We start from the raw sequence: 25754 nt of genomic DNA on the forward strand, positions 1-25754 counted from the left end.
TTGGAATAGTAATGTCAATAAAGATCTGTTAATGCGGTGGCATAATAGACTAGGTCATTTACCTCTTCCTATTTTGAAGCATATGTTTCCCCAGTTTGCTTCTGTTGAATCTTTTGAGTTAAATTGTGAAACATGCGTTCTTGCCAAACAATGTCGTGTTTTTTTTATCCTACTAGTATTAATAAAAATAAAGCTCCTTTGCAACTTGTTCATTCTGATGTGTAGAGTCCTGAATCTACTACGACGTTACTTGGTTTTCGTTACTTTGTTGTGTTTATTAATGACTTTAGTCAATATACTTGGCTTTATCTTATGAAAACAAAAAATGAAGTTCATTCCATTTTTAAAACCTTTCAAAGGATGGTATGTACTCAGTTTGGTTGTCCCCTCAAAATCCTTTGATTTCATAATGGAGGAGAGTTTATGTATGGTGGTCTTGCCTCTTTTTTTGCTGATAATAGGATTGTCCATCAAACCTCTTGTGTCAATACACCACAACAGAACGGTATAGCTAAAAGAAAACACCGTCATATTACAGAGATGAACCGTTCTCTTCTTATTGGAATGGGAGTGCCTAAAAGTTATTGGGCTGATGCAACCTTAACAGCTACATACTTTATCAATCGCATGCTTTCTAAGGTTCTTAGCTATCAATCCCCCTTCTCTATCTTACACCATAACACTGCCTTGTTTACTGTCCCTCTGAAAGTGTTTGATTGTGTTTGTTATGTTCATATTCATCATCACAAGGACAAAATGGACCCTAAGGCAATCCGATGTGTCTTTCTTGGATACTTTTTTTTTTTTCCCTGAATGGGGGGATTTTATTTATAAGAATGTACATTACATTAATTTTAAGGAGGCATACCTCCTTTCACAAGACATGAGCTAGAGTAAGCTCATTTCCAGTAGTCACAAAACAACCTCAAAGACATCATAATGTAAATACAATTAGGAAATCATCTATCCTAATATTTAGATACTTTGCTACTTAGAAAGGGTATCGGTGTTATAACCCTACCACTTGTCGTCGCTTTGTCTCCATGGATGTTACATTCTTTGAATCTGTTCCTTTTCTTTCCACTACTCATGATTCTCTATAGGGGGAAACTATTATATAGGTAGAGAATCCGCTGTCCATTCAGAGGAAATGCCCCCTTCCTTTGCCTGTTCCTATTCAGGGGGAGCTTCTTACTGAGGTGCCTATGTCTAGTCCTCCTAACACTAATGATTTGCAGCAGCGAAAGCAACCAATTGTTCACAGAGGGCAAAATAAGTTATTGACTCACCCCATGACCAAAAAGTCGTCCTCAATCCAGGTAATTCCTTAGCTGACATTGATATTCCTAATTCTTTTCCCAATAGCATTCATGTTGATCTTGATGTCCCTATTGCCTATCATAAGGGTGTTCATAGTTGTACAAAGCATTCCATATCTTAGTTTGTATCCTATGATGCCTTATCTCCAACATATCGTACTTTCACTTCGTGTATCTCCTCTGTATCCATTCTTTCTAGTGTTTCAGATGCTCTCAGTCAAACTCCATGGAAGAAAGCTATGCTTGAAGAAATGAAAGCCCTTGAGAAGAATGGTATTTGAGATATTTTTCCATTACCTATGGGTAAGAAACCAGTAGGCTGCAAATGGGTCTACACAATAAAGTATGATGTAGATGAAATAATTGAGAGATATAAAGCTCGGTTAGTTGCAAAAAGCTTTACTCAGACATATGGAATTAATTATCTGGCAGTTGCCAAGATAAATTCTATACGTGTTCTTCTTTCTTTGGCAACTAATTTGAATTGGCCCTTACATCAACTGGATGTAAAGAATGCTTTCTTTCATGTTGACTTGGAGGAAGAGGTGTATTTGACTATGCCACCAGGGTTTAAGCTTGTTAATGGTCAGAATTTAGTGTACAAGCTAAATAAAGCTTTGTATAGGTTAAAGCAGTCGCCATGTGCTTGGTTTGAGAGGTTCAGCACTGTTGTGTAAAGAGTAGGGTACACACAGAGTCAGGTAGATCATACTCTCTTCATTAAGAAACACCTTGGTTGCACCACTGCCTTTATTGTATATGTTGATGATATTATTATCACTGGAAATGATCCAGAAGAGATTCGTCGAATGAAGTCATTATTGGGGATAGAGTTTGAGGTTAAAGACCTCGGATCATTGAGATACTTTCTTGGCATCTAGGTATGTAGATTGAAAAAAGGGGTGTTCATTACTCAATAGAAGTATGTGTTAGATTTGTTAGCTGAAATAGGCAAGCTTAGAGCTAGACCGATTGATATTCCCATTGAGCAGAACCATAAGTTTAATGATGTAGATGGAGACCCGTTAGATGATGTGGGAAGATTTCAGTGATTGGTTAGGAGACTGATTTACTTATCTTTCACGCGCCCAGATATTGCCTACGTTGTTAGTGTGATTCAGTTTATGCATGCTCCACGTAAACCTCACCTTAAGGCAGCTCATCATGTTCTTCGTTAGCTCAAGGGTTCACCTAGTAAGGGGATATTATTTGGCAGTCATGGCCACTTATGTGTTGAAGCCTATACTGATGCTGATTGGGCAAGGTCTGTGACAGATTGACAATCTACTTCAGGATATTGCACATTTGTTAGAGGTAATCTTGTTTCATGGCGAAGCAAGAAACAGTCTGTAGTAGCTAGGTTTAGTGCAGAGGCTGAGTTCAGATCCATGACACATGGAGTTTGTGAGTTGTTATGGCTACGTACGATGTTGGGTGAGTTGGGTTATCCTGTTCATGAGTAAATGAAGTTGTATTGTGACAACAAGGCTGCTATTAGCATTGCCCACAATCCAGTTCAATATGATAGAACAAAGTACATTGAAATCGATCGACACTTCATCAAAGAAAAGCTTCGTCGTGGGCTGATTTGCACTCCATACATCGATACACATGATCAGGTTGCTGATGTTTTGACTAAGGGTGTAAGCAAGACTTACTTGCAAAATATGTTAGTCAAGCTAGGCATGATAGATATCTTTGCACCAGCATGAGGGGGAGTGTTATCAAGGGCTTATTTGTTATTATTTATATAATGTTAGGGCTTATGTGTAATTTATGAAACTTGTTGTTATAAATAGAATGTGGTGGAAGGATGAAAGTATTCTTTCATTATTTCTCTCTTTCCCTATCTTTTTCTTTATTTCTCTTATCCGCTTTCTTCTCTTCTTCTTCTTCTTCTTCTTCTTCTTTTTCTTCTTCTTTATCACTTACTTTTAATTTGATTATATCTTACAGTCAACATTAAGGCCCATGGGTCCGGTGCATATATATATATACACACACACATACATATATAAATATATTTTTTTGGTTGTTATATGTATTATCTGTGTATTATATTTATATGTATAATCTGATTGTGAAAGGATTAGGGTTAGTTTGGTTATATGGGTCTATTATATATATAGATATATATATATATATATATATATATATATATGTACTATTTGAGTTTTAATGTGAATTATACAAAGAGGCAAAGAGAGATATTATGAGAGGAAGATAGAGACGGCAATGTGGTTTGAGAGAAGGGGTAGCCGAGAGCAAGGAAAAAGAAGGAAGAGGCTAATCGGACCAGAAAGAGTAGACGACGGCAACCCGAAGGTTGCTAGCGTTGGAGAAAAAGATCGGAGAAAGAATAATTGGTTTTTTAATCCAAAAACCTTGAGGCAAGTTCTATATTCTACTCCTACCCTTAGTTCTCATGATCTATGCATCTTTAGCTGGGCTTTAGGGTTTAAAAACAAAGAAACTAAACATGTTTTAATGATGGAATTAAGATTATATTTGCTCTATATATGTGTGTATAGACAATGTTTAATCTTGGATTTCAATGTGTTAAATCCATATTTTTGAGTGCCAAACTATATATAAATGTTGTATGTGAATTATTGTAAACCAATTAGGACTTAGATACGTGAATTAGGACCCAGAATGATGAATTTCAGACCTAGAACAGACCAGCCGAGCTTGTTCCTACGAACCAGTGCTCGAGTACTGACCGTTTTGGCCCAGTGCTTGAGCGCAGTAAAGGTGTGCTCGAGCACTAGGGACCTGTTTTGCCCCAAAAGAGTTCTGAATGACTCCGAATTGATTTTTAAAGATCCCGAACATGTTATAAGGCTTCGGGAGCAGTGGTTCATGATTTAAGTGCATGAAATTTGTATTAAACTCTTATGTTTTGAGATTTGATGAAAAATATTAAATTAGCTTGTAAGTTATGAATTAATCTTTCATGATGTTTAAACTGTGAAATTAAATGGATTAGCTGGAGTTTCGACATTGAAATCAATCTATAGGAATTGCTTCCAGTTTTCAGAGCGAGGCATTTCATTAGAGCAATTTATTAGTATTTTTTGAATTCGGATTACTATTTAATGGTCGTGCCTCCTCCCTGGACCCCAAGCTCGACCATTAAATAGTTTGCGTAGGGGTCTCATATTAATGGGAGTTGATAAAGATTAAAGATTGAAGTATAAATTATGTAATATGAGTTTGGGATGTGGTTAAGTTGATATGATGGTATGATTTGTTCTGTCAAATGATATTAATCATTTTGAGGACGTTGGTGTATGGTACTAAAAGACATTAAGCAAAAAAAGAGTTTTAATTATGATTTATGTTATTAATCTGATTATTAATCGATAGTAAATTGTGATTTATGATATTAATGATGTTATTTATGGTAGTAACCACAACGGAATTATAGTTGGGATTTATGATACTAATCATATTAGAAGACATATAAAAAGAAGAAAAGTGAGAGAATTGTGTAAAAGATTAAATAAGATAATCACTCGTTCACAACTCTAGTATTTATAGATAAAAAGAGGACATGCTCATATTATAAGAAAGGAAATTAAATCAAATATATATAAAATCACAGCATATTATATGGAATATTGTATAGCATATTTTATGGCATATTCTATAACATAATCAATTCTCTGCTAATACGGTAAGTCATTTTATAAATCATGGCTATCATATCTACTAATAGCCCCCTCAAGTTGGTGCGTGGATATCTGAAACGCCCAACTTGGACAGTGCATTCTCAAACACAATCTTACTAACACCTTTTGTAAGAATGTCTGCTGATAGATTGTGACAAATGGAGTGCAAATCCAATTAACAAATAAAAAATGTCTCCTCAGATCATAAACAATTAATAATGTCTCCTCAGACCATAAACAACCAATCATGTCTACTCAGACTGTAAACAACCAACAATGTCTTCTCAGACCATTTCCCTTCATATACATGTTTAAAACATATAGATGGAAGAATCAATAATGTCTCCTCTTACCATTCCCCTTCATACATATGTTTAAACAATATAGATAAAAGACTCAACGATGTCTCCTCAGACCCTAAAAAGAAACAACTATGTCTTTTTAGACCATTTCTAAAGAGGCAGTGTCAAACTTGCAGCGCCTTCATTGAGGTCAGACCACCCTGCCTACCCAACACCTCATAGATGGGCGATGTCACCTTAGACCATTACCGAATAGGTGGTGCCAAACTCGCAATACCTTTATTGCAATTGGACCACCCTAGCTCTCATACCAAGAAGAAATATATAAAAAAAAAAAAAGAAAAGAAAAATGAGCTAATTGTGTAAAGACTTAAATGAGATAATCACTAATTCACAACTCTACTATTTATAGATAAAAAAAGCACATGCTCATATTACAAAAAAAAAAAAAAAATAAAATCAAATCTATATCAAATCATAGCATATTATATGGCGTATTCTATAGCATATTTTATGGCATATTTTATAGCATAATCAAATATATGTTAATACGGTAAGTCATTCCATAAATCGTGGCTATCATATCTGCTAACAATACTGGATTACTATAGGCTACAAAATGAAAATGGATTAAATCAACTTCTAAATTATTTATATGATACATGTTATTTTCTTTATTATTAAATCAGTTGCAATATATGGTATTATGAGTTTAATCATGATTTTACTATATTTATGATCTTAGATTTGATTCTATGACTGTTTATATTTGGGTGACATTGTTAGATATGGCTATGATGAGATTGAAGAATATAAGTGATGTTATTATTGAGATAGCTAATAAGCTAGGCTCCTTGATACTTTAAGCCATTGTTTATATAGTTATGATGAAATGTTGAATAGGTGGGCTGGCTACTAAGCCTAGATACGCTACATCGTGCCATTGTTAGATATGTCTTTGATTGACGATATTATTATATATTTATATGAGAGCCATAATACTAGCTTGAGGTTTCAGGATTAGTGGTTAGGACTAAGACATATATTGCTGGAGATGGGTAGCTGGATATAGGAGATGTGTAGGCCTTGGTAGAGGGGGAATTTTGACCACTTTGAGTGCGATTTTTCATGAGATATCCACTGTCTGGTTGAGATTGCCCTATATTTCAGTGAGAGTCTTAGTGTCTATATGTATGTAGCGACTATGTAGATATTGCACGAGTTTGGCTAGGGATGTATCGCTTATCTGTTCTCTGATTGGGTTATTGTAGAAAGGACTTGTTCGTGGGTTTTGACCCACCTTTATTATATTTTTTCAGGTGCTTATCAGTTCCAGTCGTAGAGGTTGTTCGTGAGTCAGCTTGAGCCAGCTTAAGCGCTTCCATGGCCTCACCTGGTGCCAGACATTGCAAGTAGGTGCCATAATGTGTATAATCCCATCATCTTGTTACTGGGTCTTGCTAAGAGCGAAAGCACTTCTTGACTTCTTATCCAAGATCCTCCTAAGTTTCCCAAACTTGGGTTCCTTGTAACTGCGAAGGTTTTACCTTCCTTTCGCACTACATATGAACCCCTAGCATTCTGGTGGCGAGCTCTCTAGAGCTCTATTCTCTTGACGCATTACTGCCTTTCGGAGCATCAGGACTTGAGGTACTCCAAAGTTAGTCTCTCGAGGCTTAGTGTGTCTGATGTGGTACCAGGGGTGCTCGAGGATTGGTCTATCGAGGCTTAATGGGCCTGGTGCGATACCAGGACTTGGGGTGCTCGAGGGTTGGTCCGTCGAGGCTTGATGGGCCTAGTACGAAACCAGGGCTTAAGGTGCTCGAGGGTTGACTCCTCGAGGCTTGATGGGCCTGGTGCGAAACCAAGGCTTGGGGTGCTCAAGGGTTGGTTTCTCGAGGCTTGATGGGCCTGGTGCGAAAGCCAAGGCTTGGGGTGCTCGAGGGTTGGCTCCTCGAGGCTTGATGGGCCTATGCAAAACCAGGGTTTGGGGTGCTCGAGGGTTGGGTCCTCGAGACTTGATAGGTTTGGTGCGAAACTAGGACTTCGGGTGCTCGAGGGTTTGGTCCTCGAGGCTTTTGACTTTTCAAATCGCCATGGGGGCTTTGGTTAGGCTTGCATTGACTTGTCAACGTGTAATGTCAACCTTTAATAAATGACACCCACAACATCAAACCCCATTTTATATTTTTATTAGATTTCAAGTTCAAGAAAACAAGCTTTGAACCCAAAAAAAAGTAAAAGAATCCACTTCAACGATCATATTAGAAATATTTGGCTTAGATGACAAGAAAGCAAAAGAACATCAAACAAAAAAGGTTTGACAAACACTTGAAATCAATTAAACAGAAGTATCAGCAAATCTCCCAGATAAAATTAAAGTAAAGCCTAAACAAATGAAAAAAAGGAACAAAGAAACACAAAGGAAAATACAATTTAATTACTGAACTGTTTGAACAATTTAATTGAAAAGAATACTTTTCGGTTCAGTAAAAAAAAAAATGCATTTAGGCCCAAATAAATTTGGATCATGTGATCCTATGGGATTTCGTACCTACCGATTCCACTACGATCCTATCGCCAAGTGATTTTACTGCGATCTGCATCGATTTAACAATTTAGGATTGTAGGATCATAAGATTTTATGATCCAAATCTGAATTTTAACAACCATGATAATTATTAATACAGGAAAAAGTGATTTACAGTTCCCAAGGATTAATGTAAGAATGGTTCCAAAAATTTATAAATAAATACTAAACGTACCCTACACGAATATAGATCAAACTATAGTCAACAGATTTATATTTTTCATCAGATTCGAGGTAAAAAGAGCCCACTTCACCGATCATATTCGAAATATTAGGCTTAGATGATAAGAAACCAAAAGAATAGCAAACAAAAAAGGTTAGACTGACAATCAATCATTTCTTTTTCTTTTCTCTGGTTTTCTCAGCAGCCAAACGGCCTCAAAGAAGCCGCAATGCACAGTCCAGAGCACTCTGACCCCTCTCTTTCTCTCTCTAGAAGAAATGGTAATGTAATGAACCTCAACTATTGATGAAAGTAAATTCAAGAGTTCACATTCTTACATGTAAGAGAAAATCAAGACAGAGCAAAAATTTATTAAAATAAAGTAAATTCAAGGGAAGAAAATAAAGAATCTCACCAGAAAGCGCAGAGGCTTCAACTGCTACTATTTTCACACAAACAAAGACCAGTTGAAGAAAGTTCAGATAATTAATTATATGTATATATTCATAGAAATACACACAGAGAGAGGGACACTTTGATCTTTTCGCTTTCTTAGTGCAGAAGAAATAGCTCTCTCTCTTCTCTGCCCCTTTCTCTCTCCCTCCCTCCCTCTTATACTGACAAATAGGAAGGAATTGGAAAAGGCAAAGTGAAGATACCATGTTTCGCATGAGCTTCGCGGTAAAGTAATATTCGGCTGATGTATATTGCTTACGTTGCTATTTTTGTATCATCCAATCAGATAAATCCCATGTTACGTACTCTTAGCACCTTTTTTTTTGTTTTTTGGGTCAAATTACACGTTTGGGCTTGTTATTGCTTCAAAATATATATATATATATATATATATATATATATATATGCATATATTTTATGCATGGTTGTTTGCTAGATACATCTCCACTCTCTTGGGTGTCAATTTTTTCGGCCCTTAATTTCCGAAAAATAAATAAAATTATTCGGCCCACTTTTAATGGAAATGCTTTAATTAGAAATTAGAGTTAAAATTGGTTCCACTCCAAACTCTGTTCTGTACTCCTGTTTGATTTTAAAAATACACCTAAATGGATACTTATTTAATTATGTATTATTTATTTTTCATTATTTTTATGATATTTTTGAATTTCTAATCATAATCAAGGGAATTGTGATCTAGTGGCATCTCTTCAATCTCTCAAGATGCATGAGTGGAGTGTATGTGTTTCTTACCAATAAAAAATAAAAATAAAAAATTTATCATAAATTAAACAAATTTATAATTATAATTGTTAAATATTTCACTTTATGTATAATTTCATTAAAAATATCTAAGTTGATTTGTTTATGATTGTATTTAGTAAGTTTAAAATTAGAAACTAATCATTATCTCTTTTATTTTGGTTTGATGAGTGAGAAGATAATAAGATAATATCTTATTTTATTTGTTGGAGGAGAGAAAGAAAAAGATAGTGTTAATTATAAGAATAATTTAGATAGTGTTAATTATAAGGATAATTTTGTAATTTAAAAACTTTTATAATAGGCTTAATTTCTTCCTTCATGAGGGATGAAAATTTATGAAAGAAAATAATAACTCATCCATCCTCTTTTTTATTCCCTCCTTTTATCCTCTCTGCCAAACTAAAGAAAATTGTTTCTTTCATCCTATCTTCCCTCCACCCTCTTCCTACCAAATGGAGCATAAAAGTAAAAGGAAATAGAACTATTTTTTTTTTTTTTTTTTTTTTTTTTTTTTTTTTTTTGGTTGTTTGCACACACTACACCCCAACAAGTCACGACCCGGCAAGTTCAAGACTCAACCTGACTACAATTTAACCTCGTGTGGGTACCCCCATGAAAATTGTTTACCCAAATATTCAAAACTGAGACATGATACTTCATGAAATATCAGGGCAAGAAATACACACATACCACTCACACTCACTTTACCCATTTGAAAATTCAAACCTTCACCGTTTCACTATTAGAGGTAAAAGATATATTTTTACCCCTAAATCTATTTTTAAAAGAGTTAAACCATAGCCCTTATACTTAAAAATGCTAAAAGTATTACTAAGGGCCCGTTTGGAAAGTGTGTGTTTTGTAGTGTTTTGTTTTAGTTTATAACAAAGCAAATGTTTTTGTAATATGGTGTTCTGAAATGAGAACAAAAATATGTTTGGGATGAAAATTTGGAGTAAGAATTTTGGAATAGAAATTATTATTATTATTTTTTGGTTGATTAAAATAAATTAACTACAGAGCTTGATTAGTTTGCAAAACAAGAATTACAGAGCTTGATTAGTTGATTTAGAAAAAAAAAATTTAAAACAAAACCCATACACACAAGTTAGCAGTCGTAGAGAGAGAGAGGGGGCATGCTTGAGAGTTGAGAGACCAGCTGAAGCTTGTGAACGATGAACCTAAACTGGAACAGCGGCCGATGGAAACTGAAAAATATGGGTTTTGATTTTTTGAACAATCTGAAATGATATGCTGATTTGAGGGTTTTGATATAGGTAATAGGTTTTGAACTTTTGATTTTTGCAAATAGATACATAAACTGAAATATATGGGTTTTGAACTTCTGATTCTTGTAGATTTTATAGTTTGCAGTTGCACAGAGAGAGAGAGAGGGGGGGGGGGGGGGGGGGAGAGAGAGGGCAAGTTCATAGTTGAGAACGAGAATAGAGATGGAGGCGGGTTTTGAACTTCTGATCCTTGTAAATTTTGTAGTTTGCAGTTGCAGAGAGAGAGAGAGAGAGAGAGACTAGGACAGTTGGGAGGCTAAAATGATTTGCCCCTAAAATGGATTTGCAGAGTTGGGAACGAGAATAGAGATGGAGGCGTTTGGGAGGCTGAAATGATTTGGCCTAAAAAAAATTTATTATTACCCCAGCTATAGTAAAAAAATGGGTCTAGAACAACATAAAACCAAAATTTTGTTAAAATGGGTCTAGAATAACATAGAACACCAAAATTTGTTCCAACTTTTGGGCCAAATAATGAATTTGTTTTGAAAGTGTTCTGGTACTATTAAAAACAAAACAAGCCGGCACAAATATGTTTTATTCCTAAAATGGGTTACTGTAGCGGATCTGGAACATTACAAAACACATGGGAACATTTTCCAAATAGGCCTGGTACCATCTCATTTTGAATTAATGAAAGATCCCTCCCTTCTCCTTGAAGAAAGGGTAAATCCCATGAAAGATGTAGAAAGGGTGAATCCACTTAAGTCAGAGAACAAGTTAGATGGCTCAAATCAAACTGTTTTCAACTAGTTTTGGCATTATCAAGTTTAGTTGGTAGAGTGTTTAACTTGCCAAATAAGTATGGTCATGCTTGAATCTACCTCTTTTAATTTGCCAATATATATATATATATATATATATATATATATATATATAACGATTTGGAGGTTTATACTTTATAAACCTCTTTATATATATATATAACGATTTGGAGGTTTATACTTTATAAACCTCTTTATAAAGAGGTTTATACTTTATAAGAAGTATGGTCACTATATGAACACTCTTTATAAAAAGATTTGGAGGTTTATACTTTCTAGATATATATAAAAAGATTTGGAGGTTTATTTATAAACCTGCTTATACTTTATAGATATATATAAAAAGATTTGGAGGTTAATAACCTCCAAATCTTTTTATAAAGAGTGTTCATAAATCACTATAACATTAATAGGTAGAGATACACAGATTCCTTGGTGTGGGAATAGGACGATGAACCTTGGTCTCCACGATGCCTAATATTAAAAGTAATAACGACAAAAGCAGGAAAATTAAGAGCTTGTGCTTGACTTTGGCAACACACCATCCAGTCATCCTTGCTGGTACTGTACGGAAGCTTGGGAAAATGGCAAAGAAGTCCAATAAAGCAAAAGGCATCAATGATCAATCCCATCTTACGGAATACCTTTACCACAAAACTAAAGTAAAAACTTAGTCAAGATTGCTTTATAAAAAGAGAATTTAAAATAAATAAATAAATAAAATTTGCCAATGATATGAGAAAAAAATATATAAATTGAGTGGTTAGGAAAGAAAAGGTACCTTCTGGCTCACAAAATTTGATAATTCATAAAATGAGATAATATGTAGTAATGATTATTAGGGAAGTACAATATTATATTGTATCATAAAAAGTGAGGCGCAAAATAATAATAATATTATAACTCTTCCAAAATTATTATAACTCTTTGTGATTAAGCGGTATTTTTTTTACTTTTCAAAATAAATGGTGAGGATTCGAGCTTACAAAGAAGCAAAATATAATGTGTGTGAATAAGTTTCTTGCCAAAATGAAAAAAAAAAATATTATTACTCTTCCAAATATAAATAAAAAAAGTAAGAAAACAAATAATATAATAAATAAGGAGATGATATTGGAGCTTCATAATTATCCTCTCACACTCCAACCCTTTTATCTCCTAAAATGAAATTAAAAAATAATCCCTACATCATACTAAGTTTAGTTCTTATATTTTTAATACTATAATTACTTTCCATATAAAGACGTGACTCAATCAAATTCTTCTTAACCTTTCTTAAAAATTAAATTTGGTTCAATTCCCCTATACATGGGACAATTTTACAATTATAGAACTTCTTTATAATTCTAACTCCTCTAATTCATTAATGTTTTATCTCACGTTTTCTCTTAAATTAAAATTTGTGTATGTATTGACATGGCTATACATATAAAAATAAATGGTTAATTTCACTGCACCCCGGTAGGTTTGGCCAAATATTACCTTCAAACATCTTTCGAAAATAACTATTACTTAGGTCCATTTTCACTTTTCCGTCACAGCTTCCATTAAAAATATGTAAAAGACAATTTTTCTCCTAATTTTTTAATCTCATTTATCACCAAATATCAAATTATTTAAATGACCATTATACCCATCATCTCCACCTCCACAACCACCATTGTCATCCCACCTCCACAAGGACCACCACCATCCCAATCTGATGAATTTATAATCATGAACTTCCTAATCACAAAATTTTATTTGTTTCTGCAAAAAAGTTACATCCACGATAATATGTAAGTAAAAGATTATTAGAGGCATGGCATCAATTGGCGAGCCCACGATCAATAATAAAAACATCAAACTAAGCTCAGACCTGAGGTTTGCCCAGGAATCTATACCACTTTAGATATTAGTAATTAATACATCCATGTAAATCACTCTTTCAACTCATGCATCACAAAATTTAGAAGACTTGTCATGCCTAGTATCTTTTTCATGTTCAAATTAAAAGGCTGAGAAATTAGAAAACTATAAACTGTAGAAAAATAAATAATACTCCATTGAAGAGGCAACAATATTATCAAGTTCAACAATAGAATAAACTGTCCAATTCAAAGTAGTTCCTATTTAAATATTGGTAAATTTATCTATTACTATTAGCACACAAATGTAACAACTAATAAATTGAAGCCCTGGAAATATGATCTATGGGTACGTCTAGAACTAAGATAGGCATAGCCATAGGTAACGTGAAAAAAATAAAATAAGAATTAATTTTGGTATCAAATCAAATACATATTTACAGACATCTTGATTGAACCTATTTATTTATTATTATTTTTTTTTTCACTGATTGAATCACCTAATTTCACAAAACAAAGTTGGCCTCTCCAACGACCGTGATGGTATCTTCCTGTTTTTATTTTGGTGGTTGGGTTATAAAATCAGTGGTGGTGGTGGGGAAAGAAAGGAACAGTGTTGTGGTGGTGGAGAGAAGGGAACAGTGGTGGAGAGAGAGAGAGAGAGAGATGAGTATATATGTTTGTATAAATGTCTGTGTATATAAATATGTTTGGTATATATATATATATATATAATTTGTAAATTTACAAAATTTTAGGGATATTTTAGTCTTTTAATCCAATTATTTAGGCTAAAGAGTGGTTTGGACAAAGTCAAAGGGTTTTTAAGTCATTTTATATAATGTCAGAACTGTTAAACTAACGGTTGGGGTGTTAGTGAAAAACGGAACAAAAGTTTGTAACGTAAGAAATGGTTATTTTCGAAAGGTGTTTTAGGGTGATATTTGGCCAAACCGGAGGGTGTGTCATTGAAATTAACCCAAAAATAAATAAAAAAAGGCTAGAATGTATAACATTTAGTTTTGAAATTATTGACAATAAAATAGTTCTGAAATTCTTGCTGAAAGAACTCGCTCAAATAAAGAACATATAGAATTTTGAGATATCAATCAAATCATTTGTTCTATAATATGGTCAATTTTGTATGCTTATGAATTCATAAATAAACAATTGTAAATTTTCAACAAGTTCCTTTTTTTTTTTTTTTTTTTTTTTTTTTTTTTTTTTTTTTTTTTTTAACGTACTCTAATATTTTAATCTATATGTTTCATAATTCAGGTTTCATTGAGGTTTTTTTTTAAAGTAATTTTTTCTTTTTTTTAGTTGGTTGATTCTTTTTAGTGTTGGTTTTATTGCAACAATCGTTTTTGTTGTATTTTGTTTATTTTTTACTTTGAGAAGGTGTGTTTGTGCTTGATGCTCTTGGGATTTTTTCAATTTTTTTTTTACACCTCCTATCTACATTCAATATATATATATATATATATATATATATATATGCTCTTAACTATAAAACCAACAACCACTCTCAATTTTTTTTTTTTTTTTTTTGGTGTTGGTACATTGTCTTATTTTTGTTAATGTTGTTTAATGGCTTCCATTTTGGTAAAGAGAGATTAGGTAATTATGGAAGGAAAAATCTCCCTCCAATAAGAGTCGTCCACGTCATCACAATTCAAATTTATACTTTCGATCCTTTCATAAATTGCAGAAGCCCAATCCGGGTCGAGCCCAAATTAGGTCTCCATTTAGCCCAAGATCGCTGGTACTAAAATTTCAACCCATCAATCAAGCTCGGTTGGCCCAAGATGTATTTGGCCCAGACTAAATGAGAGTAAATGAGTCCTACTAAGCGAAGGATCCTACATGAAAGGAAAGTTCTACAAAAAGAAAAATCTGACATGGAGATAATTGTAAAAGATAGTAACTTAATTAGTAAAGAATTGTATATGGAATAAATTGGAGGACAAGTAAGGCAAGTCCTACCATAATTCCACCACCTTTTTGTATATAAATAGAGGCCTAGTCCTTCAATAAAGATCATCTTGCAATATATGCTTTTCTCTGAGTAATTCTTGTTACTTATTTATTTATTTTTTTTATCTTGAGTGAGTTGTATTATTTCTTTTAAATTCTTTTATAGAGAGAAACTTTACACCTACACTTTGGCGCCATCTATGGGAAACGTATAGAAATATACTCCCACAAGTGATTCAAATCGTTTATGTTACTACGATCTGGAATGTCAATCGGAGGATCCATCGCAGCAGCTGATCAACAGATGGAGTTAATGCAAAAGATGCGAGAAGAGTTCTTGCACCAATTCGAAACGCTTCGTCAAGCGAACGAGGCTAGCATGACTCAGATTGCATTACTTCAGCAGAAGAATGATGCCCTACAAGCAACTATGGCTGAGATAGCACCGCAACCACCACCAGGTGATGCGACAGCGCCTCTCCCCAACCAAAACATTCCTCCGGCTAACAAACCTCAAGCCAATGAGGTACTGCCTAACGAGGTTTGGCCTAACGAAGTTCAGCAAAAGTAGAGGACAAGAACCGAAGTGGTCGCTTCGAACAATCATCCTCGTCGCATGTAGGACGAGTAGGACGAGTCTAACCGTAAGTTTACGGTATGGTCTAATGGCATTCCGGATGACGCTAGCGTTTATGAGGCCTTTGATGAGAAGAGGCTCCTGAGGATTCAGACGCCCGCCGAGATGGCCAGAGACCATAAGAACTCTCTAGTGAAGACTCCGTTCACCAATAATATATACTTTGTTGACAGACCTAAAAAATTCACCATGCCTTCTTTCATTCAGTTTGATGGTACAGGAGATCCTTCTCATCACCTCGATTACTATTCATAGAAGATGACTTTAGACAATCACATTGTTGCATTCACGTGTAAGGTTTTTCCAACTAGTCTCACGGGAGCCGCATTGGAATAGTTTAAGAATAGGCCACACAAGTCCATTTCGTAATACGAAACTTTCTGCTCCATGTTCTTAACACAGTACTGCGGAAACAAGAAGCAGAAGAAGCCATCGCTAGCCTTTTCTCTATAAGGCAAAAGAGAAGAGAAACGCTACAGGATTTCCTGTCCAGGTTTAACATGGAGGCCTTAGAGATAGCAAATTGTCATCCAAAGACTATTATTGAAACATTTAAGATTGGAATGATTCAGGGAACCGAGTTCCATACATCCCTTGTCAAATATTCCCCTCCAGACAAGCAAACTCTCAATGCTAGGGCACAAGTTTACATTTGGCTGGAGGAGAATGTGACCCACTGAGCACAGCATGCCACTCACGTCACAGTAGAGAATAAGCCTCGGGAAAAAGCTTTAAGTTCAAAAAGTCAAAGAAGCCAGCATGCCTCAGCACCGGTTGCTCTGCTACCTTGGAAGAGGCAAAGAACAGAAGAGAGGATCACACCTCTCCGTACAACCCAGGCTCGGCTATTCCAAGAAAATAAGGTGAAATTCACAGTCCCTCATCCAATGAGGTAACCCTTGGAGCAAAGGGACAAAAGCAAACACTGTGTATACCATAAGGATTACGAGCATACAACCAATGATTACAGATCCCTTAGGCAACACGTGGAAAACATGATAACCAGAGGTGAGTTAGCAAATTACCTCACACCAAAAGAGCAAGTGAAGCCTAAGGAGGTCAATCGTCGGAAAGTAAAGGGAAATCAAGTGAAAGTCATTCATGCGATACATAGGAGGTTAGAAGATGACCAAGAGTCGGAAGAGGTGTACCGATCCAGACTGAGGGCAGCCCATAAGCTAAGGAAATTATTCTCAGTAAACACTATTGCGTCGGGCAATATTAGTATTGGGTTCGGCGATGGAGATTTATCTAGAGTTCAACTTCCCCACGAAGATCCACTAGTCATCAGTTCTGATGGCAAATTGCATGCTCAAAAAAGTTTTGGTGGACCCAGGTAGCTACGCCAATATTATCACAAAGGCGGTCTTTGAGTAACTGGAGATCCCATCATCATCAATTCGGCCCATCTCTAGTCCTTTGATGGCGTTTAGTGGCACAAAAGTGGAACCCATTGGGGTAATTGATTTATCTGTCACTACAGCAAAAAAGACATTGAAGGAAAACTTTGTTCTGACAGAAATCCATCATTCCTATAATCTCATTATGGGAAAAGGTTGGATCCACCGAATGAATGGGGTCCTGTCTACCCTTCATCAGGTGATGCGATACTTGTCTCCGGACGGTAAAGAGGTTATTAATCTTTGGGGAGATCAGGTCGTTGCCAAAAAATGTTACATGCTAACATTGAATGAGGCAAAGAAGAGGATCAAGCAGTCCCAGCCAGATGCGACCCTCGAAAGTATTTCCAAATAGCAATTATAAAGCCCTCTACCCAAGTATTTGAAAGCAAAGGAGGAAGCCAAAGCTATAAAGCCTACCAAGGAATCTCTCAAAACCGTCGAAGTTGTCCTCGGCGATCCTCAGAAAATCACTTATATGGGCTCTTCCCCCACAGCCGAAGAAAAGTGTGTATTAATTGATGTTATCCTATAGAATGCAGATGCGTTTGCCTGGGATCATTCGGACATGCTTAGCATCAGCCCTTCGATCTCATGCCATAGTTTGAAGGTGGATCCGGCATTCAAGCCGGTTAAGCAAAGACACAGAAGGTTCGCTCCTGAGTATAATTGAATCATTGTTAAAGAAGTAAACAAGTTACTTCAAGCAGGTTTCATCTGAGAAGTGCATTACCCACAATGGCTGTCGAATGTGGCGGTAGTTCAAAAGAAGAATGAAAAATGGAAAATTTGCATAGATTTTACCAATCTCAACAAGGCTTGCCTAAAGATAGCTTTCCACTACCCAAGATAAATCAGATGGTTGATGCTACCACGTGTTATGAGAGACTCACATTCCTTGATGCATATTTTGGATATAATCAGATCCCTATGAATCCAGAGGATGAAGAGAAAATCGTCTTCATTACAGAGAAGGGCACTTACTGTTACAAAGTCATGCCCTTCGGGCTTAAGAATACTGAGGCAACTTACCAACGTCTCGTTAACAAGATCTTCGATGAGATATTGGGAAAAAGGTCAAAGCCTACATCGATGACATGGTGGTTAAAAGTGTGAAGAATGAGGATCATTCCAAGCACCTACAGGAAGTCTTTAACAATTTGAAAAAGTATAACATGAAGCTGAATCCTTCCAAGTGTTCTTTTGCAGTTTCTTCAGGGCAATTCCTCGGCCATATTGTCAACAAGAGAGGAATAGATGTAAGCCCGGCTCAAGCTCAGGCCCTCATACAGAATCAGGAACCAAAAACTCACAGAGAAGTACAGGTTTTAACTGGTCGAATCGCAGCTCTTAGCCGCTTCATATCTCGATTGTCATATAAGTGTAAGCCATTTTTTGATGCCATAAAATCAAAGAACAAGGATTTATGGGGACCTCAATAGCGGGAAACACTCAATCAGTTAAAGTATTACATGGCTAAACCACCAATTTTATCTGCTCCGAAGCCTAGTGAAGCCCTCATCATGTACTTAGCAATTTCCAGTATAGCCACTAGTGCCGTACTAATCCGAGAAAAAGGAAAGAATCAGTACCCGATCTTTTACACAAGTAAGATGATGACAGATGCTGAAACAAGATATAGCAAAGCAGAGAAGATCATACTAGCCTTAGTATATGCAAAGAGAAAGCTCTAGCACTATTTTGAGTCTCATAGCATCGTGGTCCTTACCAACTACCCTATGCGAGCTATTCTTTCACAAGATATAGCAAAGCAGAGAAGATCATACTAGCCTTGGTATATGCAAAAAGAAAGCTCTGGCACTATTTCGAGTCTCATAGCATCGTGGTCCTTACCAACTACCCTATGCGAGCTATTCTTTCCAAATTAGATTTATCTGGAAGAATTACTAAGTGGGTAATTGAACTCAGTTCCTTCGATATAGCTTATGAGCCAAAGGTATCACACAAAGGACAAGCGTTAGCCAATTTTCTCTTGGAATATGAAGATAAGCCCGAAAAGCCTGAGCTTCCTAAACTACAGTGGGAGCTTCGGGGTAGATGGCTCCTCTAATCTAACCAGTGCAGGGGTTGGAATTGTTATTACAACCCATGAAGGCACTAAGCTGCAGCAGTCAATCCTTTTGAATTTTTTTGCCACTAACAACAAAGCCGAGTATGAGGCCTTGCTTGCCGGGCTTTGGTTGGCAAACCAACTCCAAGTAAGGTGTCTAAAAGTTTTTAGTGACTCCTAACTTGTTGTGAATAAGGTGACAGGCAAGTATCGGCCCAAAGAAGAAAGAATGAAAGCATATAAGGAGGCTATAGAAAGTGCAACACGTGGATTCAATCAAATCGAATTTCACAAAGTACCTCGTAAAGAGAATTCTGAAACAGATCAACTGGCCACAATGGCGTCTTCCTCAAATGAAAATTTGGTCCGGATAGTGCCAATAGACATCCTGGATGAACCTAGTATAAGTCCTCAGCAAGAGATAATGGTGATCCCGGACATTCCACGTGAACCATACTGGATGGACCCATTGGAAGCTTAGCTTAAGCACGGAACTCTTCCGAACCAGAAAGCCGAGGCAAGGAAAATAAGGTTCGCCGCAGCCAAATACTCCATTATTAACAACTAACTGTACAGAAAATCATTCTCAAGTCCATACCTGAAGTACTTAAGCCCCAATGAGGCCCTCACGATATTAAAGCAAGTTCATGACGGAGATTGTGGCAACCACTTTGGTAAAAGATCCCTTACACATAAGGTCTTAGCTCAAGGCTACTTTTGGCCATACCTGGCTTGGAACGCCGAAGAATATGCCAGGAGATGTGACAAATGCCAGTGACATAGCCTAATGAAGCATCAGCCTGCTGAGGATTTACAGGCAATGGCAAATCCATGGCCATTCGCACAATGGGGGATTGATATGGTCAAACCTTTACCCAAAGTGGTGGAGCAAAAGGGCTACGTGTTATTAGCCATGGATTATTTCACAAAGTGGGTAGAGGCAGAGGCTTACTCAAGCATGACCCATAAGCAAGTAAAGAGTTTTTTATGGAACAATATAAAATGCAAATTCGGAGTGCTGAAGGTTATCATGATGGACAACGGTAAGAACATGGACAACAAAAGCACAAGAAAGTTCTTTGCTGAATATGGAATTAAGCAGAAGTTGGTCGTGGTTAGTCATCCACAAGGGAATGGGCAAGTTGAAATATCTAACTGAACCATCTTCAACTGTCTGAAGAAAAATTTGGAGCAGCTCAAGTTAAAGTGGTACGAGAATCTGCCTAAAGTACTTTGGGTATACCGAACCACCCCACGACGGCCAACGGGGGAAAGCCCCTTTGCAATGGCCTATAGGTCTAAAGCTGTCATTCCAACGGAATTAGCAATCCCAACTCTTTGGACGCATTTGTTGTTCGAGGGAAACAATGATCAACAGCTCGAGCATAGCCTTGACCTCTTGAAAGAAAAAAGGGATGCTGTGGCAATTAGGCTCGCCTCATACCAATAGCAGTTGCGTAACAATTATAACAAAGGAGTCGGGTTCAGAAACTTTGTAGTAGGCAATTGGGTGATGAAGCAAGAAACAGCACATGTGAAGAAATTGCAACCCAATTGGACCGGACCTTACAGAGTCATTGAAGTGGTAGGAAAAAGAGCTTACCGGCTAGTCGAAGCTGATGGGTGAGTAATCGCGTGCCCATGGAATGCCATACACCTTAAACAGTATTATCATTAGGAAATTTGGTTATTCCTTCTATATTTGATGATGCAAATAAGGTTGCCTATGGCCCATTTAATAAAATTACTTATTACATCTTATGTTGAAAATATGTGATAACCCAAGTGATAGAGAGCATGCAATTTCTTATCTTTCCATCATAAGATTTCTAATTGGCTATATCCTCTCAATATTCATGGTCTTCACTACACTTGCAAATGGCCAATCCTCATAAGTGCAATTGATGTTTGTGGTCATTTTTTGTACACACATATTAGCACTGAAGGATGCTAGGTCACTTACATATTCTGTCTTTTTCTTTCTTTTCGTAAGAGGGGGCAAGACTAGTACCCTAATAGGGGTTTACAAAAGCATTGTGTTTTTGTCCTACATCCTATTACGAAAGGAAAGAGACACACGAAAGAGACACAAGTATTGGTTATTTTTCACACTTCCAATAAGGGTTTACAAATGCTATTATTTTTTATCCCACATCGGTAAAAAGATGTATGAGTATCCTTTTTTAAATAGGGAAATATTTAATCATATAAGCAGTTGCGAAAGGGGCCCACTGGATATTGGGGTGGCTTACGAGCTCTTATCAAGCCCTATGTCTAGCGGGCATTCTTTACAATTATTCACCTTACTTTTTACAAAAAGCCTAATATTTCGTCCTAAATCCATACCCCTATTTCTCCCAAGCATTCATGACTCACCATATCTAACTGCCACGAAGAGAATCTTCGTGAAAGTTAGTCTCCCAAGCAAATGCATGGGAGACTTCCTAGTCACGGTCACTCTTTTTCTTGGCCTCATATTATTTTTGAATTTTCAGCCTGTAAGTTTATCCGGCATACGTGGTATCTTCTCCACCTCAGGCTTCAGACCTCAAGAGTTCGAAGGGTAAAATACAATTCCTTTCAGGCTTATTGCCGAGGAATTACATGCTTTGGACCCTAAGTGTCCGGTACAATATAATTCTTCTCAGGCTCATTGCTGAGGAATTACATGCTTCGGACCCTAAGTGTCCAATACAATACAATTCTTCTCAGGCTCAATGCCTAGGAACTACATGCTTTGGACTCTAAGTGGCCGGTACAATACAATTCTTCTTAGGCTCAATGCCGAGGAACTACATGCTTTAGACCCTAAGTGTCCGATACAATACAATTCTTCTCAGGCTCAAAGCCGAGGAATTACACGCTTCGGACTCTAAGTGTCCGAAGTCATTAAAGTATTCCTCAAAGGCATACTCAACTACCAAGGAACTAACTACTTCAGACGTCAAGAGTCCGAAGTTACGTTAATGGGTCCAAACCCAAGTGGGGGCAAATATTTTTTATAGATGTCACACTCACAGGCCCCCATACTGGGCCACTAGGGTGAAGCCTATTTAAAGTGTGTCCCACATCGAAAACAAATGAAAAACAAGAGTGCTATATATGGTGCAATCCCATAATTGTTGATCACCAAGAAAGGTGTCCCTTAATAAATAGGACTTCAAGCGAAAACGCTCAGTCAGCGACCTGCCTATCAAGGGACCCTCTTTCTTGAGCCTATCATTTTCAAAATCCTCGGATCATGATGATATAAATATGGCATATACTCCAAAGGTTGAGAATATAAAGGCATCAATAAATTCCTTTAAGGTTTATGCCACGACCTAAGAAGTTCAAACTTCAGACCATGATGAGCACTGAAAAGTGCGCATTTAAACCCGTTAAGCTTAAGCATTCTAGTACCTTTATCTATCTTACTTTGCCGTTTTAGACTTATTACGTGTTATTTATATTTTCAGGCACTAATCCCAAAATTAAGCTAACTCAGCCAAATAAGAGCTTAATTGAAGCAATCCTGAGATAAACCAAAGGAAGGAGCAAAGTGGAGAAAGAAAGGAGCAAAAAGGAATCAAAGTTGTGCAGCTGAAAAGTTCGATCGATCCAACTTAGAGTTTGATCGATCGAACATCTATGATCGATCACAGTACTTCTCGATAGATCCAACCTTGGCCTTTGCTGAAATTCCAAGTTCGATCGATCCAACATCACCTTCGATTGATCGAACCCTATTTTGTCCTATTCAAATGATTGATCTTATCCACAACTATACGCCTACCAACCACTTTTGTCCTTTTCCCCATAAATATCTTTGAAATATCTCAGCCTTGTTCTTATCCGGAGGAGTCAGACCACTTCGATCGATCCAAGATGCAGTTCGATCGATCGAACCCATCTTCGATCGATCCAAGTTAAGGTTCGATCGATCGAACTTCCTCCAGCGAGAAAAAGTTAAAGTCCAGCTCATTTATTCCGTCCTTCACCCAATCATTGGAGAATATGCCTTGCACGACCACAGCTCATCATAGGGTGTATTTGACCTACCTATATAAGGAATATGATACACTTTTTGGAGGGGAGTCTAGAGTTTCTTGTCACACATTGAAAATCATCTTGGAGGCTCTTCTTGGAGAGGAGGAAGGAGGGAAGCTAGAGCACTATTGGAGGAGATCTTCACCAACAAGGAGCAGCCATGGAGTTAGCCCTTGAGGGTTGGATTATCACTACCATGAGTGTCTAGACATCCTCTTAGGGCTAGAGTTAGCCCCAAGCATGCTTTCTATACTATAATCTTGTGTATTATTGAGGGATTAGTGTTGTATGATACATCTTGATATTCATGTATATATAAATCTTGATTATTTCATGATTTGTATGGTTTAATGCTTCCAATTGACTATTCTATGCTACCGATATGTCTATGTATGCTAAAGTAGGATATTCATGTGCTTATCTCTAGATTTAGTATTTTTGATGCATGTCTATGTGTATTGATGCTATAGATCAAGAGATTATCAAGATGATATGCTTAATGAATGCTATTTTGGTTCATTTGATGGTTTATGCCTATTCTTGATGGTTTGTGCCTCTCCCCTAGTCTAGATAGCTTTATTTTCATGCTAGTAGTGTAGATTTAGTGTAGTGGTAGTATAATGTTAGATGGGAGGACAATCTACTCTTGATGTTTGATGTTCCATGCTTGTGAGTCCAAATGGCATATTCCTCTAATATTGTGTTGCATGTGGATTGTGAGCTTAATGAAGGATTAATGACTAGTTATGATATGTTGTATCTTTCACATGTGTTTAGACAATTTATTCCTCTCCCAATAGATAAATTGTGGCCTCTCACATGATGTTTAGATAATGGATGTTTAACTAAGTCATCCTTATGGATTGCTTGGACTATGAGCTTAATGAAAGGTTCAATGACTTGATTTGATATTTTGTTCTCTTCACATGATGTCTAGACAATATATTCATCTACCAATAGATGTATTGTGGCCTCACACATGTTGATTGAGACAATTTGCACTTGTTGAGTCACCCTTACCAATTGAATGTCTTTTACACACACAACATTGTTGTAATATATTCATTTCCCTCATTAGTCACTTGATTATGGTTTGGAATAGTATTGTTTGGTGGTGATCTCTACACCCCAAGACCTTTCCTTCTTACTTACTCTTTATCTTAATGCATTTTAATTAATTCTTTTCTAGAAGTAATCAACCAACCCAATTCTCTTTTGCAATCATTTGGTACGCTAGAGTCGAAGTTGAAATTCCAATACATATAATCCCTTGGGACGATCCCTACTCACTCTTGCTACGTTAGTAGTAGTGTTGGTAGTGGTTTTTATAAATTTAAATTTGACATAAAAGGCTTTTCTTGAACCACACATTCACTACATTCAGTTTGGCGTATTGGAACGGCCGTCGTTAAGATTTTGGCGCCGTTGCCGGGGATTAACGGTTTTGTTGGAATTAAACTAGACAATAATGTTCATTAGATTGCTTCTATTTTTATTTTATTTTCCATTGTATATTCTTTTCTCTTGATTCTCATTATTATTTGATCAATTAGGTACTTGACTACAAGGAAGGCGAACTTTAGAACTTAAAGCAATCATTGGAGCTTAAAAGCTAAATTTGGAGTTGAAGTGCTAAAGGACCATTGTGACCAATTCTTGGCTCTCTTGTATTTTAATTGTTTCACTTCTTTGTATGCTTGTGATAGCCCTTGTTGAGACTTATTTTATTGCTAAATTTTTGTCCAAGCATAGGCCCTTGTTGAGGCCAATTTTTTCTTGCATTTGGGTTTTAATTGTGAATGGAGAAATTGTTTGATCCAAGTTTGGGGGGGAATTACATCCCTTCACCTTATGCTCCTCCATCACTTTTTAATCCTTATGAGATTGAGTCCAATTCATTTCATGCATCATTTTATTATGGACTTGATCACTCATTTAATCCTTCTTATGACTATTGCCCTCCACCACCATTTTATGATGAATCAATTCCACCACCTTCTAAGTACTCACCCGGATTTGAAGAAAAAGTGTTAGCTTTACTTGATGTGCATATTTCACACATTTCACTTATTAATTCTCATTCTCAAGCTTTAGCCAACTTAGAAGCTCAAGTTGAGCAAATTGCAAGTACTCTTTCTCATCAAGAAGAGGAGGAAGAGGCAAATGAAAAAATGGCAAGAACTTCAATGTATATAGATGAGGATGATGAGAGTGAGGAGAATGAAACAAGTGAGCTAATGCCTAGCAGCCTAGCACTCTATCTTGTATAAAGGAGGAAGTGGCAAGTGAGTTAGTGGCTAATCCAATAGAACATAACATGATTAATGAGGACTTTCCTTGTTTTGATTATGATTTTATCTATGATATGGCTACTCTAGAGAGTGAGGAGATGTTGACCACACTTGAGGTAGGAGAGAAGGAGGAGGAACTTGTTGAAGAGGGCCTTCTTTCTATTATCTCTAATGACCCTC

General features: G+C 36.5%; 1 protein-coding gene across 1 annotated transcript in view; it reads right to left on the minus strand.

Annotated features, from left to right (window-relative positions):
- Positions 1-8650, minus strand: part of LOC132274072 (probable RNA-dependent RNA polymerase 1) — a 30982-nt gene extending 22332 nt beyond the window's left edge. The window contains exon 1 of the mRNA XM_059775231.1: positions 8464-8650. The gene's annotated coding sequence lies outside the window, so the exon portion shown is untranslated. The remainder of the gene's footprint in view (positions 1-8463) is intronic.
- Positions 8651-25754: the final 17104 nt, after the last annotated feature.

The sequence above is a fragment of the Cornus florida genome, unplaced genomic scaffold, assembly GCF_030987335.1.
Source record: "Cornus florida cultivar Cherokee Brave unplaced genomic scaffold, ASM3098733v1 CherokeeBrave_3.0.0_Hap2_Chr09, whole genome shotgun sequence".
Lineage (NCBI taxonomy): Eukaryota > Viridiplantae > Streptophyta > Magnoliopsida > Cornales > Cornaceae > Cornus > Cornus florida.